This window comes from Aedes albopictus, chromosome 2 (assembly GCF_035046485.1).
Source record: "Aedes albopictus strain Foshan chromosome 2, AalbF5, whole genome shotgun sequence".
NCBI classification, from domain to species: Eukaryota; Metazoa; Arthropoda; class Insecta; order Diptera; family Culicidae; genus Aedes; species Aedes albopictus.
In genome coordinates this window covers 451,367,306-451,384,305 of record NC_085137.1, presented here as the reverse complement: position 1 = coordinate 451,384,305, position 17,000 = coordinate 451,367,306, and the positions used below count along the sequence as shown (strand labels likewise).

Sequence of the window (17,000 nt, the reverse complement as noted above, 5' to 3'; positions counted from 1 at the left end):
AAAGTTCCATCAAACTCCAACAGATGGCGACTCTATCGACCAAACAACTTTACAGTGATTGTCCCAATCTAGGGAAGAATTTAATTTATATGTTTTTGCTTCTGATTGAACTTTGAATGAAAGTTTTAGACCACATTTAAGCGCATTGTTTTCAATTTGCACTCTTTTTCTATAAAAAGAAAGTTTATGTGACATTTTCTGTTTAAAATGAGTATAAAATTTATTATATTTATCATTTCAAATATCATGTAGTGCCGAAAATGGTGCAGTACGGTAATGCTGCTATAGCAACATTTTGACAGCTCTTGCGTCGGCAAATCAACACCATCACCGGAGTCACGATCACAACAACCAAAAACAAAAACGTAAATAGAGTGAAATTTTTGAAAATTTCTTTTGATTCGCGAGTGATTTCGACGAAAAAATCGCGATTGTGTAGATTTTGAGTGTTTGTTTTACGAAGAGAACACCATTGCGGATGGAAATAGGAAGTGGGGGACCAACGCTGTACTGTAACAGTAGGAAGATGCGACTAAAAGACGTTTTACGAACGAGGTTCAAATTCAAGAACCCATCAGTAATAATCTGAAGCTTCCGCAGGAGAAAAACAGGTATGTCGTGTGGTGCTTCTATTATTCATGCCTAAAGTTGTAATTCAACATCGTGTTTCTTTAGATTGATCAGCAACCGTCAAGAAGTACCTCCTGACTGAACGTGATCCATGTGAAAACATCGGCCAAACGGGAGCTTGTAAAAAGAGTGCGTAGCAGTCGGGAACGAGAACAACGCCGGAAATGTAGCTGTCCAGAAGACACAAAAAGGGTGTGAGTACCGCTTACTGGTCGATTATCAAGAAGACCCTATTCTCGATGCTCGATAACCTCCATCTGTTCCGGTGAGGCGACTGGGGAGCAGCTTAATCTGGGTTCGGATTGGTCGCCGTATAAATATCAAATTTGTCAATAATGAAGGTAGGTATTTAATTTACGCTAAAACCTATGTTAATAATACAACTTTTAGATTAAACTTTTTTATATTTCAGAAGAAAAGAGTGGCATCCGGGTCTGGTTTCGTGTGAAGCCATCGTCTCCCACGCTTCACACGAAAACTGCACGTGATTGTCCGGCATTGGAACCGATGCCAAAGGTGAATCGCGGCGGCATTTTCGCGATTGTCCGCCGCAATCAATTGCTCCGTCACGACCAACCGAGCAGATCTGACATCCACTTCCCGAATCCCAAAGTAACACACCAATCGCAGGAACAAGAATACCGAAAATGTGAAGATAACCTGTAGTATGTACCTAGTAGGGTATGATCGTGGAGGAATGGTACCCCTCCACCGAAACGATACGAATACCTGCGCTGGCCGGTTAGTGCCCCTAGGAGCTGATGATGATAAATGATTTTTTTTGCTTCATGGACGAAGTCATGATGGCCTCTTCCAAAGTATCAACAAAAGCAATCTTCTTGTTATTGTTATTCAGGCCTCCTTGTTATGTGACGACCATTCCAACATGATATGCCGTGTTTCATCAGAATTACATACATCTGTTTATATATATCATGTAAGATTGAGAAAACAAGACGAGGTGTACATGTATAAATTACTTTTCACATAATTCAATGTATAAAACTATTCTTATTTGAACTCTGCCGAAATGTCCAGTTTTGAAAAAGTAAATCATTTTGTAGTTCTGCAACATAAATGAGGCCTCAATGGCATGGCGCACATTTATTATCTAATATATAAATAAAATCTTGAACATTCAAGCGTTCAAGTGAAATAAAACTGCATTGTTATTTCCCTCAATAGTTGACATTCCAGTAAAATCAAACGGGGGGACAGGATGAACCTTCTTAGCAACAAAATCTTGCATATTGGAAGAAAGTCTTATGGACACCATGGGTGATTCCATAAGTTCTAAGTGTTTTGCGTCACCTCGCAATGTGGGAGGACAGGGTGAACCTTCTTAGCAACAAAATCTTACATATTGGAAGAAAGTCTTATGGACACCATGGGTAATTCCATAAGTTCTAAGTGTTTTGCGTCACCTCGCAATGTGGGAGGACAGGGTGAACCTTCTTAGCAAAAAATTCTCCTATATTTTAAGGAAGTCTTATGGACACCATGGGTAATTCCATAAGTTCTAAGTGTTTTACGTCACCTCGCAATGTGGGAGGACAGGGTGAACCTTCTTAGCAACAAAATCTTACATATTGGAAGAAAGTCTTATGGACACCATGGGTAATTCCATAAGTTCTAAGTGTTTTGCGTCACCTCGCAATGTGGGAGGACAGGGTGAACCTTCTTAGCAAAAAATTCTCCTATATTTTAAGGAAGTCTTATGGACACCATGGGTAATTCCATAAGTTCTAAGTGTTTTGCGTCACCTCGCAATGTGGGAGGACAGGGTGAACCTTCTTAGCAACAAAATCTTACATATTGGAAGAAAGTCTTATGGACACCATGGGTAATTCCATAAGTTCTAAGTGTTTTACGTCACCTCGCAATGTGGGAGGACAGGGTGAACCTTCTTAGCAACAAAATCTTACATATTGGAAGAAAGTCTTATGGACACCATGGGTAATTCCATAAGTTCTAAGTGTTTTGCGTCACCTCGCAATGTGGGAGGACAGGGTGAACCTTCTTAGCAAAAAATTCTCCTATATTTTAAGGAAGTCTTATGGACACCATGGGTAATTCCATAAGTTCTAAGTGTTTTGCGTCACCTCGCAATGTGGGAGGACAGGGTGAACCTTCTTAGCAACAAAATCTTACATATTGGAAGAAAGTCTTATGGACACCATGGGTGATTCCATAAGTTCTAAGTGTTTTACGTCACCTCGCAATGTGGGAGGACAGGGTGAACCTTCTTAGCAACAAAATCTTACATATTGGAAGAAAGTCTTATGGACACCATGGGTAATTCCATAAGTTCTAAGTGTTTTGCGTCACCTCGCAATGTGGGAGGACAGGGTGAACCTTCTTAGCAAAAAAATCTCCTATATTTTAAGGAAGTCTTATGGACACCATGGGTAATTCCATAAGTTCTAAGTGTTTTGCGTCACCTCGCAATGTGGGAGGACAGGGTGAACCTTCTTAGCAAAAAATTCTCCTATATTTTAAGGAAGTCTTATGGACACCATGGGTAATTCCATAAGTTCTAAGTGTTTTGCGTCACCTCGCAATGTGGGAGGACAGGGTGAACCTTCTTAGCAACAAAATCTTACATATTGGAAGAAAGTCTTATGGACACCATGGGTGATTCCATAAGTTCTAAGTGTTTTACGTCACCTCGCAATGTGGGAGGACAGGGTGAACCTTCTTAGCAACAAAATCTTACATATTGGAAGAAAGTCTTATGGACACCATGGGTAATTCCATAAGTTCTAAGTGTTTTGCGTCACCTCGCAATGTGGGAGGACAGGGTGAACCTTCTTAGCAAAAAATTCTCCTATATTTTAAGGAAGTCTTATGGACACCATGGGTAATTCCATAAGTTCTAAGTGTTTTGCGTCACCTCGCAATGTGGGAGGACAGGGTGAACCTTCTTAGCAACAAAATCTTACATATTGGAAGAAAGTCTTATGGACACCATGGGTGATTCCATAAGTTCTAAGTGTTTTACGTCACCTCGCAATGTGGGAGGACAGGGTGAACCTTCTTAGCAACAAAATCTTACATATTGGAAGAAAGTCTTATGGACACCATGGGTAATTTCATAAGTTCTAAGTGTTTTGCGTCACCTCGCAATGTGGGAGGACAGGGTGAACCTTCTTAGCAAAAAATTCTCCTATATTTTAAGGAAGTCTTATGGACACCATGGGTAATTCCATAAGTTCTAAGTGTTTTGCGTCACCTCGCAATGTGGGAGGACAGGGTGAACCTTCTTAGCAACAAAATCTTACATATTGGAAGAAAGTCTTATGGACACCATGGGTGATTCCATAAGTTCTAAGTGTTTTGCGTCACCTCGCAATGTGGGAGGACAGGGTGAACCTTCTTAGCAAAAAATTCTCCTATATTTTAAGGAAGTCTTATGGACACCATGGGTAATTCCATAAGTTCTAAGTGTTTTGCGTCACCTCGCAATGTGGGAGGACAGGGTGAACCTTCTTAGCAACAAAATCTTACATATTGGAAGAAAGTCTTATGGACACCATGGGTAATTCCATAAGTTCTAAGTGTTTTGCGTCACCTCGCAATGTGGGAGGACAGGGTGAACCTTCTTAGCAACAAAATCTTACATATTGGAAGAAAGTCTTATGGACACCATGGGTGATTCCATAAGTTCTAAGTGTTTTACGTCACCTCGCAATGTGGGAGGACAGGGTGAACCTTCTTAGCAACAAAATCTTACATATTGGAAGAAAGTCTTATGGACACCATGGGTAATTCCATAAGTTCTAAGTGTTTTGCGTCACCTCGCAATGTGGGAGGACAGGGTGAACCTTCTTAGCAACAAAATCTTACATATTGGAAGAAAGTCTTATGGACACCATGGGTGATTCCATAAGTTCTAAGTGTTTTACGTCACCTCGCAATGTGGGAGGACAGGGTGAACCTTCTTAGCAACAAAATCTTACATATTGGAAGAAAGTCTTATGGACACCATGGGTAATTCCATAAGTTCTAAGTGTTTTACGTCACCTCGCAATGTGGGAGGACAGGGTGAACCTTCTTAGCAACAAAATCTTACATATTGGAAGAAAGTCTTATGGACACCATGGGTAATTCCATAAGTTCTAAGTGTTTTGCGTCACCTCGCAATGTGGGAGGACAGGGTGAACCTTCTTAGCAAAAAATTCTCCTATATTTTAAGGAAGTCTTATGGACACCATGGGTAATTCTATAAGTTCTAAGTGTTTTGCGTCACCTCGCAATGTGGGAGGACAGGGTGAACCTTCTTAGCAACAAAATCTTACATATTGGAAGAAAGTCTTATGGACACCATGGGTGATTCCATAAGTTCTAAGTGTTTTACGTCACCTCGCAATGTGGGAGGACAGGGTGAACCTTCTTAGCAACAAAATCTTACATATTGGAAGAAAGTCTTATGGACACCATGGGTAATTCCATAAGTTCTAAGTGTTTTGCGTCACCTCGCAATGTGGGAGGACAGGGTGAACCTTCTTAGCAAAAAATTCTCCTATATTTTAAGGAAGTCTTATGGACACCATGGGTAATTCCATAAGTTCTAAGTGTTTTGCGTCACCTCGCAATGTGGGAGGACAGGGTGAACCTTCTTAGCAACAAAATCTTACATATTGGAAGAAAGTCTTATGGACACCATGGGTGATTCCATAAGTTCTAAGTGTTTTACGTCACCTCGCAATGTGGGAGGACAGGGTGAACCTTCTTAGCAACAAAATCTTACATATTGGAAGAAAGTCTTATGGACACCATGGGTGATTCCATAAGTTCTAAGTGTTTTACGTCACCTCGCAATGTGGGAGGACAGGGTGAACCTTCTTAGCAACAAAATCTTACATATTGGAAGAAAGTCTTATGGACACCATGGGTAATTCCATAAGTTCTAAGTGTTTTGCGTCACCTCGCAATGTGGGAGGACAGGGTGAACCTTCTTAGCAACAAAATCTTACATATTGGAAGAAAGTCTTATGGACACCATGGGTGATTCCATAAGTTCTAAGTGTTTTACGTCACCTCGCAATGTGGGAGGACAGGGTGAACCTTCTTAGCAACAAAATCTTACATATTGGAAGAAAGTCTTATGGACACCATGGGTAATTCCATAAGTTCTAAGTGTTTTGCGTCACCTCGCAATGTGGGAGGACAGGGTGAACCTTCTTAGCAAAAAATTCTCCTATATTTTAAGGAAGTCTTATGGACACCATGGGTAATTCCATAAGTTCTAAGTGTTTTGCGTCACCTCGCAATGTGGGAGGACAGGGTGAACCTTCTTAGCAACAAAATCTTACATATTGGAAGAAAGTCTTATGGACACCATGGGTGATTCCATAAGTTCTAAGTGTTTTACGTCACCTCGCAATGTGGGAGGACAGGGTGAACCTTCTTAGCAACAAAATCTTACATATTGGAAGAAAGTCTTATGGACACCATGGGTGATTCCATAAGTTCTAAGTGTTTTACGTCACCTCGCAATGTGGGAGGACAGGGTGAACCTTCTTAGCAACAAAATCTTACATATTGGAAGAAAGTCTTATGGACACCATGGGTAATTCCATAAGTTCTAAGTGTTTTGCGTCACCTCGCAATGTGGGAGGACAGGGTGAACCTTCTTAGCAACAAAATCTTACATATTGGAAGAAAGTCTTATGGACACCATGGGTGATTCCATAAGTTCTAAGTGTTTTACGTCACCTCGCAATGTGGGAGGACAGGGTGAACCTTCTTAGCAACAAAATCTTACATATTGGAAGAAAGTCTTATGGACACCATGGGTAATTCCATAAGTTCTAAGTGTTTTGCGTCACCTCGCAATGTGGGAGGACAGGGTGAACCTTCTTAGCAAAAAATTCTCCTATATTTTAAGGAAGTCTTATGGACACCATGGGTAATTCTATAAGTTCTAAGTGTTTTGCGTCACCTCGCAATGTGGGAGGACAGGGTGAACCTTCTTAGCAACAAAATCTTACATATTGGAAGAAAGTCTTATGGACACCATGGGTGATTCCATAAGTTCTAAGTGTTTTACGTCACCTCGCAATGTGGGAGGACAGGGTGAACCTTCTTAGCAACAAAATCTTACATATTGGAAGAAAGTCTTATGGACACCATGGGTAATTCCATAAGTTCTAAGTGTTTTGCGTCACCTCGCAATGTGGGAGGACAGGGTGAACCTTCTTAGCAAAAAATTCTCCTATATTTTAAGGAAGTCTTATGGACACCATGGGTAATTCCATAAGTTCTAAGTGTTTTGCGTCACCTCGCAATGTGGGAGGACAGGGTGAACCTTCTTAGCAACAAAATCTTACATATTGGAAGAAAGTCTTATGGACACCATGGGTGATTCCATAAGTTCTAAGTGTTTTACGTCACCTCGCAATGTGGGAGGACAGGGTGAACCTTCTTAGCAACAAAATCTTACATATTGGAAGAAAGTCTTATGGACACCATGGGTGATTCCATAAGTTCTAAGTGTTTTACGTCACCTCGCAATGTGGGAGGACAGGGTGAACCTTCTTAGCAACAAAATCTTACATATTGGAAGAAAGTCTTATGGACACCATGGGTAATTCCATAAGTTCTAAGTGTTTTGCGTCACCTCGCAATGTGGGAGGACAGGGTGAACCTTCTTAGCAACAAAATCTTACATATTGGAAGAAAGTCTTATGGACACCATGGGTGATTCCATAAGTTCTAAGTGTTTTACGTCACCTCGCAATGTGGGAGGACAGGGTGAACCTTCTTAGCAACAAAATCTTACATATTGGAAGAAAGTCTTATGGACACCATGGGTAATTCCATAAGTTCTAAGTGTTTTGCGTCACCTCGCAATGTGGGAGGACAGGGTGAACCTTCTTAGCAAAAAATTCTCCTATATTTTAAGGAAGTCTTATGGACACCATGGGTAATTCCATAAGTTCTAAGTGTTTTGCGTCACCTCGCAATGTGGGAGGACAGGGTGAACCTTCTTAGCAACAAAATCTTACATATTGGAAGAAAGTCTTATGGACACCATGGGTGATTCCATAAGTTCTAAGTGTTTTACGTCACCTCGCAATGTGGGAGGACAGGGTGAACCTTCTTAGCAACAAAATCTTACATATTGGAAGAAAGTCTTATGGACACCATGGGTGATTCCATAAGTTCTAAGTGTTTTACGTCACCTCGCAATGTGGGAGGACAGGGTGAACCTTCTTAGCAACAAAATCTTACATATTGGAAGAAAGTCTTATGGACACCATGGGTAATTCCATAAGTTCTAAGTGTTTTGCGTCACCTCGCAATGTGGGAGGACAGGGTGAACCTTCTTAGCAACAAAATCTTACATATTGGAAGAAAGTCTTATGGACACCATGGGTGATTCCATAAGTTCTAAGTGTTTTACGTCACCTCGCAATGTGGGAGGACAGGGTGAACCTTCTTAGCAACAAAATCTTACATATTGGAAGAAAGTCTTATGGACACCATGGGTAATTCCATAAGTTCTAAGTGTTTTGCGTCACCTCGCAATGTGGGAGGACAGGGTGAACCTTCTTAGCAAAAAATTCTCCTATATTTTAAGGAAGTCTTATGGACACCATGGGTAATTCCATAAGTTCTAAGTGTTTTGCGTCACCTCGCAATGTGGGAGGACAGGGTGAACCTTCTTAGCAACAAAATCTTACATATTGGAAGAAAGTCTTATGGACACCATGGGTGATTCCATAAGTTCTAAGTGTTTTACGTCACCTCGCAATGTGGGAGGACAGGGTGAACCTTCTTAGCAACAAAATCTTACATATTGGAAGAAAGTCTTATGGACACCATGGGTAATTCCATAAGTTCTAAGTGTTTTGCGTCACCTCGCAATGTGGGAGGACAGGGTGAACCTTCTTAGCAAAAAAATCTCCTATATTTTAAGGAAGTCTTATGGACACCATGGGTAATTCCATAAGTTCTAAGTGTTTTGCGTCACCTCGCAATGTGGGAGGACAGGATGAACCTTCTTAGAAACAAATATTGGAAGAAAGTCTTATGGACACCGTGGGTAATTCCATAAGTTCTAAATATTTTGCGTCACCTCGCAATGTGGGAGGACATGGTGAACCTTCTTAGCAACAAAATCTTACATATTGGAAGAAAGTCTTATGGACACCATGGGTAATTCCATAAGTTCTATGTATTTTGCGTCACCTCGCAATGTGAGAGGACAGGGTGAACTTTTTAAGCAACAAAATCTTCTATATTGGAAGAAAATCTTATGGACACCATGGGTAATTCCATAGGTTCTAAGTGTTTTGCGTCACCTCGCAATGTGGGAGGACATGGTGTACCTTCTTAGCAAAAAAAAATTCTCCTATATTGGAAGAAAGTCTTATGGACACCATGGGTAATTCCATAAGTTCTAAGTATTTTGTGTCACCTCGCAATGTGGGAGGACAGGGTGAACTTTCTTAGCCACAAATTCGCCTATATTGGAATAATGTCTTATGGACACCATGGGTAATTCCATAAGTTCCAAGTTTTGCGTCACCTCGCAATGTGGGAGGACATGGTGAACTTTCGTAGCAAAAAATTTGCCTATATTGGAAGAAAGTCTTATGGACACCATGGGTAATTCCATAAGTTCTAAGTGTTTTGCGTCACCTCGCAATGTGGGAGGACAGGGTGAACTTTCTTAGCCACAAATTCGCCTATATTGGAATAATGTCTTATGGACACCATAGGTAGTTTTATAAGTTCTAAGTGTTTTGCGTTAAACCTCATTTACATAGAAAATGGTAAACCTGCTTACTGAGAGTTCTGATTAAAGTTATAAAAATAATAATAAAAATAAAACACTAACTTTTAAGCGTTATGTAAATTTTTAACTCAAAGCCAATTTAGCTGGCACTACTTGAGATGTTCTTAGGTGAACCAAGATCAACCAAGAATTTTACCAGTGAGTTTGCCAGCTTCCGGGGAATTTTTGGATCAATTACAGAGACTAGTCAAACGCCCCACCCCCCGCAGATTTTTTTATTAATATTTGTGCACATGTTAAAAAAGAAAGAAATATTACAAGGCATTGATTATAACAGATGGGAGGGGATGCTATATATACAGATGCTAGTACTTCTTGTAGTTGATTGATGATTTCTGTGTTCAGTGTTGTTGGTCCACCATGGTTGACGGGAGTACCTAGAACGAGTCATAAAATAATCAACGAATTGCGATAAGTGAAAACTTTCTGATACGATATGTTTTGTTCCAATTTTCTAGTGGTACTGTGCGCAAACTAATTATTGATTCGAAATTATAGCTTTGGATTTTCAAAAGCCAATCAATTTAACTTTTTGAGTTTTGAATTTTTAGGATTTAGCTGAGAAATTGCCTTGTGTATAATAGTAAATCGTCAGAGTCATAGCATGCGGTTGTCCTCAGAGTAGCGCCGACAAAGTCTAAGGTTAGAAGCGGATAATATATTGCTATTACCTATATATTTGCTTTTTCAGTTTTTCGAAAAAAATCCATTTGCCCAGTATTCTTACTGGTAAATATATTAGGATAACTTCCATTTATCGATTGCAGTTTGTTTGAGGTTTGATATAATCACTGTTGGTTGACATTTAAATATCTCCTGTTAAAAAAATACATAAATTTTTTTCAATGTGGAAATGAATGGTTTTTGTAAATATACCATATATTTTATACAAGTTGCTTCAATTATTTTCTGTTTTATCATTTCAATGATTATTCCAAGCGTTATTTTTACGTTATAAGTTTCATCATTCTTGAGGAAACCTTTCAAAGTTTGTGCCAAACGATCGTCCTAGTAGTTATATCCAATGCTGAAAATGCCATTTCGACATATCTGAATTCAACCATATCCAGTTCATTTTAGAAGCTCAACCTGAGAATATGGTATATGAAAAACTTGTGCGGATAGACCAGCTCTACAAGAAAGTCACGGAAAACCGATCTTTTTCGACTATTTAAAATAAATGTCACGGACTATCTTCGAAAATGCCAATGATACTCATGGTGAATATCAAATAGCATTGTTCGAAGGTAGTCCGTGACATTTACCTTAACCCTTTGAAGCCGGAATTTTTCCAAGCGTTATTCTGGAGTTTTTTCTAAGTTTTTCTGTATTTTTGGTATTCAATAGTACAAAAACGGTAGAATATTATGCGGAATATTTTTTCTGGACATCCTAGGTCATCCAAACTTTTCTTGAGTTTAGATCCTTAAGTCTATGGGTCTATGGAGTTCAAAAGACAGAATCAGATCAGTCGGGGTATCCTAGGTCATCCAAACTGTCCTTGAGTTTAGATCCTTAAGTCTATGGGTGTAACGATAACTTCTTCCACTACACAAAGCTACAATTTGTAATCTATCATGCCAGTAAGTCTTCTGTAAGTTCAATAGACAGTATCAGATCAGTCGGAATATCCTAGCTCATCCAAACTGTTCTTGAGTTTAGATCCTAAAGTCTGCTGGTGCAACGGTAACTTCTTTCATTATACAAAGCTGCGATTTGTAATCCATCATGTCCAACAAGTCTTCTGAAAGGTAAATGGACAATATCAGATCAGTTGGGATATCCTAATCCAAACTGTTATTGAGTTTAGATCCGAAAGTCTGCGGATGTAACGGTAACTTCTTTCATTATACAAAGGTACGATTTGTAATCTATCATATCCAGTTAGTATTCTGAAAGTTCAATAGACAGTATCAGATCAGTCAAGATATCCTAGTTCATCCAAACTGTCCTTGAGTTTAGATCCTAAAGTCTATGGGTGTAACGGTAACTTCTTTCGCTACACAAAGCTACAACTTGTAATCTATCATGTCCAGTAATGTCTTCTGTATGTTCAATAGACAGTATCAGATCAGTCGGAATATCCTAGGTCATCCAAACTGTTCTTGAGTTTAGATCCTTAAATCTGCGGATGTAACGGTAACTTCTTTCATTATACAAAGCTGCGATTTGTAATCTATCATGACCAGGAAGTATTCTGAAAGTTCAATAGACAGTATCAGCTCAGTCGGGATATCCTAGGTCATCCAAACTATTCTTGAGTTTAGATCCTTAAGTCTATGGGTGTAACGGTAACTTCTTTCACTACACAAAGCTACAATTTGTAATCTATCATGTCCAGTAAAGTATTCTGTAAGTTCAATAGACAGTATCAGATCAGTCGGAATATCCTAGGTCATCCAAACTGTTCTTGATTTTAGATCCTAAAGTCTGCGGGTGCAACGGTAACTTCTTTCTTTACACAAAGCTACGATTTGTAATCTATCATGTCCAGTAAGTCTTCTGAAAATTCAATAGACAATATCAGATCAGTCGGGGTATCCTAGGTCATCCAAACTGTGTTCTTTAGTTTAGATCCTAAAGTATGTGTGTGTAACGGTAACTTCTTTCATTATACAAAGCTACGATTTGTAATCTATCATGCCCAGTAAGTCTTCTGAAAGATAAATGGACAATATCAGATCAGTTGAGATATCCTGGGTCATCCAAACTATACTTGAGTTTAGATCGTAAAGTCTACGGGTGTAACGGTAACTTCTTTCATTAAAAGCTACCGTTTGTAATCTATCATGTCCAGCAAGTCTTCTGAAAGTTACTAAGGTTGTTTTTATCAACTAACCTACTGTTATGAAGCCCATAATATCCCAAAAACATATAACAACGCGCATTGTTTCTCTAACTGCTTTGGTAAGTACAGTGGATTATGTAACACCTTAACGTAGTGCTAAAAGCTATTATCACAAGTGTAGACCTAAAGCTGTGGCCTCCGGTAGTGATGTTGATCTGGAATATCTCAAAACTATCTTGAAATGACTCATGATATGCCAGGGGGATTACCGGGATTACAGATTATAGTCCAAAGTTCATTGTGAGAATAACTATTACTATTACTATTACTGTTACTATCAAGAGCTAAGCTTCAAGATAATTTGGACGACCCTCAATGTCCCAAAGGTTCATAATAATATATGAGGGGGTTAGAAGCAAAGGGGTGTAAGTGACAAAAACCCACTTTCGAGTAAATGATGTTTACAGTTTTTGACCAATTTTTCATCCCATACAAAATGTATGGAGCTTCAAAATCAACCCAAGTTTCTATGATTTATTGTAATTTTTCCAATCATCGTAGAAACAATCTTAAAAAAGTTCCTGAAAGCTTGAAATCTGAAGAATTTTATGTTATGCTCAGCTCAAAATCGACAAAATGGTCACTTACACCCCTTTGATTCAGGGCCCCTCATATAGAAGACTTCAGGTTGGTCCAGTCACCGCTATTGATTATGAAACGTTACTCAGTATGTCAGATATAGCTGATGTTACGAGTGTAGACCTGAAGCTCTGAACTCATAGATAGTTTGGCTGACCTGGAAGGAACATTCCCATAGTGTCTCTAAATGACATTTGAGATTTCAAGAGCTTCACGGATCTCAGCAGATTATTCTATGCTATTATTTATGATGAAAACAAATGAAGTTTTCCTTAAAGATTTGAAGGACTTCATTATAGAACAGTTTGGACGACCGTGAATGTCCCAAAGGTTTATTACAAAAAAGTAGACTTCAGATTGCTCCAGTAACTGCGGTTGATTGTGCAGCGTTACTCAATATAACATATATGGATACTGTTACGAGTGTAGACCTGAAGTCCTGAACTCCAAGGTAGTTTGGCTGACCTGGAATATCCCTGTAGTGTCTCTAAATGACACTTGAGTTTTCAAGGACTTCGCGAATCCCAGCAGGCTATGCAATATTATTATTTATGGCAAAACACATAAAGTTATTCTTGTACATTTACAGGACTTTATTATAGAACAGTTTGGACAAACCTGAATGTCCCAAAGGGTTATAATAAAAAAGTAGACTTCAGATCGGTCCAGTAACCATGGATAAATATGCAACGTTACTCAGTATAACAGATATGGCTGTTGTTACAAGTCTAGACCTGAAGTCCTGAACTCCAATATAGTTTGGCTGACCTGGAATATCCTTGTAGTGTCTCTGAATGACATTTGAGATTTCAAGAGCTCCGCGGACGCTAGCAGATTATACAATACTATTATACTGCCGTGAATCGCAAGTCAGTCCCATATGTAAAAAGTAGGCATTGAGAAAATGGACCCTGAAGTTTTAGAATTCAAGTAATATGAAAAACTTCAAAAAATTGCCGTGACTTGAAAACTTCTGCGATCATCGTGAAACTTTCACAAATTGTTTCAAACGTAAAGAAGTAACTGAAGAAAATTTAAAAGTAACAAAAACATTGATCAATTTTGTATTGGAAGGTACAAAAGTTCGTGATGGGACTGACTTGCGATTACTTTTCATTATGGGACAATCTGACTTAGTGTTGTTTTTAGATTTTACTGAACAAATTATATATTTTTATTTACGTAGCTGATGGATCATTGGAAGATAGGTCAAAAACGGGTATTAACTCAATTTTGCCCAAAATGCAGATGGGACTGACTTGCGATTCACGGCAGTATATATGGTGAAAACACATAAAGTTGTTCTCGTAGATTTGAAGGACTTTATTATAGAACAATTTGGGCGACCCTAGATGTCCCAAAAGTTTATAATAAGCTTGTAGACTTCAGATTGTTCCTGTAACTGCAGTTGATTATGCAGCGTTTTTCAGTATAACAGATATGGATACTGTTACGAGTGTAGACCTAAAGTCCTGAACTCCAAGGTAGTTTGGCTGACCTGGAATATCCCTATAGTGTCTATAAATGACATAGTAGATGTCAAGAGCTTCACGGATCTCAGTAGGTTATGCAATGCTATTAATTGTGGCGAAAATACATAAAATTATTCTTGTAGATTTGAAGGACTTTACCATAGGACAGTTTGGAATACCTAGAACATCCCAGAATATAAGCATCTTTACTTTGCATGGTTGATTTAAAGTGGAAATGTGCAATTTTTTACCAGTATAATCATAATTTGACTCGATAATTGCCCATTTCCACTTCAAATCAACATTAGATTTGCATGGAAAGTAATGATTGCTCTAGATACGCCGTATATTTGCAGGCAATGGCTTCAGCACCATGGTTACAGCTGTACAGGCATGGGTATTCAGCTGAGAATGACGGGTTTGATTAACGGTCGATCCAGGAACTTTTCGTAAAGAAAATTGCCTTCATTTCCTTGGGCATGCAGTATTTTCGTGCACGATATAGGGTATGTGTGCCATCAGTAATCTCACGCTCCCATATTCATCCTATTCGAAAACAAGCAAATACGGCACCGATTGACTCCGTTCTTCTTGATTTCATGCATGCTCTTCAAACAAAAAATACATAAATAAGAAAGAAAACAAACAGCGCATCAATCCTTTGTTATTCGTAGGATGAAAATGGGAGCCACATGCTTAATAAGGGAACCAATACCCTACACATGTAAAACTATGATTGGCAGAGGAGGATCAAAGTTATTAAATGAGGGAATCCTCATTGCCACACAAAACCGAGAAGCAGACAAATAAAAACATTGGAGAAGTATTTTGGAGTGCCATTCTAGGGGTTTGCCAAGGGCGCCGCTAGACCACACTACGACTCTGTAAACGACCACTATGTACTGATCATCCAATATTACTTATTCATGTTTAATTTTTTATGAGGCCGAGAAAATTTGACGAAACTTCAACGCATACTATTATGTAAATAATTTCATGTACAACACCGTCTTTGTTCTGAAGAAATTCTCGTAGCAAATGCCCCATTCGCATATCAGTCCCATTAGATTTTCATCACTTTTGAATTAACATTATGAATGAGTATTCATTTTCAATGTACTTCCATTAGGAAGCAGCCAGTGAAAACTTATAAACATACAATCATACATACACTGACTTTTGTATGTATTGATTAACAACTCTGCCGGAGAAATGAACTATAAATCATTAACCATTGTCAAGTTTCCATGGAAATAAATTTCTTTCGCATTGGAAATGAAGTTCATAGATCGTTACAATATGTAATATTTGCAACATCGTTTACGCCACCTAGTGAACTAGTCGTCACAAACTATATTGTCCACTATGAGCAAGGTATGGATTTGGAGAACATCTTCTCTGAAGAAAGTATTCTAAAATTTTGCATAATTCTGGAGATATTCACATAGAAAGGACTGTCCTATTTATAGGACGCTGGGATATGGGTTAAGCACGGTGGAACACGCTGTGAAAGTACTCATAGAACACTGAACTGAAAAGCAGGTTTAGTCCAGGTGGGACGTAATGCCAAAAAGATGAACTTTGCCTTCGTCGGTGCTTTACCCCATCCCCACTTCTTATAACATTATTAGGTAGCATTCACTAATTAGGCATGTACCGATGAAATCGACAATTGAGGGTCCTAGACACAAAGGGGTGTAAGGGACCATTTTCAGATCTTTTCAATCTTCAGATTTCAAGTTTACAGGAACTTTTTTAAGATTATTTTTACGATCAATAAAAAAAAATACAAAAAATCGAAGATAATTTGGTCGGGTTTGAAACTCTATACATTTTGTATGGGATGAAAAATTGGTAAAAACTTTAAACCTCATTTACTCTGAAGGGTTTTTTTTTTGTCACTTACACCCCTTTGCTTTTAACCCCCTCATATTTTATCCTAAACGCTTTTTTTTGTATGAAAATCCATTTTTGATGGGCCGTAGGCTTAGCCCTCTTCTACCTTGGTTCCCCTAGAGGGTTACGTAATTTGTGAACGGTACTTTAAATACAATATTCCTACCTTGTTGCTTTAGTTGATTTTCACCGTTCTGCCCAGTACTGACCAGGCTCCCTCGAGTCCAACCCTTCCGACGCTGCTATGGATTGCTATAGATATCTCAACTTGTAGAAGCTCTTCCTGCCACATCGTGAAAACTTTTCGGCAGCAGACCTTTAGTTCATCTACAAAAAAAACAGACACACACATGAAGCTTATTCGCAGAACATTATATTTTTTGTGGTATCCCGCCAATGAAGGTAAATCCAAGTCTTTCTGGATTAAATCCAGTGGATTTTCCAAGAATCCATTCAAAACTTAGGCAATGTAAATACAAACCTGAGATTGGAGTTCAGGTGAGAGCCACGACGCACTGCCGAAGTCAGGGAGAAGATTATCTTACGGACGACGACGAATCTGTTCCCGGTGGAGACGTGGTGTTCCGGTACGCACTGTTACACTTATTTTCACACTTACTCTACCTGAAAAATTACAATCTTTTAATTGTGTTAAGTATCATTTCCAATGAAATTGTTACTTTTTCGTTAGTTGCCGCTTCGGAGAAACTGCGCATCTGTTTTGTTTGCCTTTGACAGATGGGTAAACATGAATCCATGTATATTCATG

At 38.8% G+C, this 17,000-nt stretch overlaps 1 protein-coding gene and 2 long non-coding RNA genes across 3 annotated transcripts in view; 2 read left to right on the top strand and 1 right to left on the bottom strand.

Moving 5' to 3' along the window:
* The window catches only part of LOC109398403 (uncharacterized), a 698,553-nt gene that overhangs the window by 414,082 nt on the left and 267,471 nt on the right, over nt 1–17,000 (top strand). The window lies entirely within an intron of this gene.
* On the top strand, nt 233–1,858 carry LOC109401137 (uncharacterized). The gene is made up of 3 exons (XR_002127902.3): nt 233–611; nt 676–971; nt 1,043–1,858. It is a non-coding gene; the product is annotated as an uncharacterized LOC109401137 (long non-coding RNA).
* On the bottom strand, nt 9,627–16,914 carry LOC109401136 (uncharacterized). Its single transcript, XR_009997276.1, has 3 exons — nt 16,713–16,914; nt 16,398–16,558; nt 9,627–9,813 (listed from the first exon to the last, which is right to left on the bottom strand). It is a non-coding gene; the product is annotated as an uncharacterized LOC109401136 (long non-coding RNA).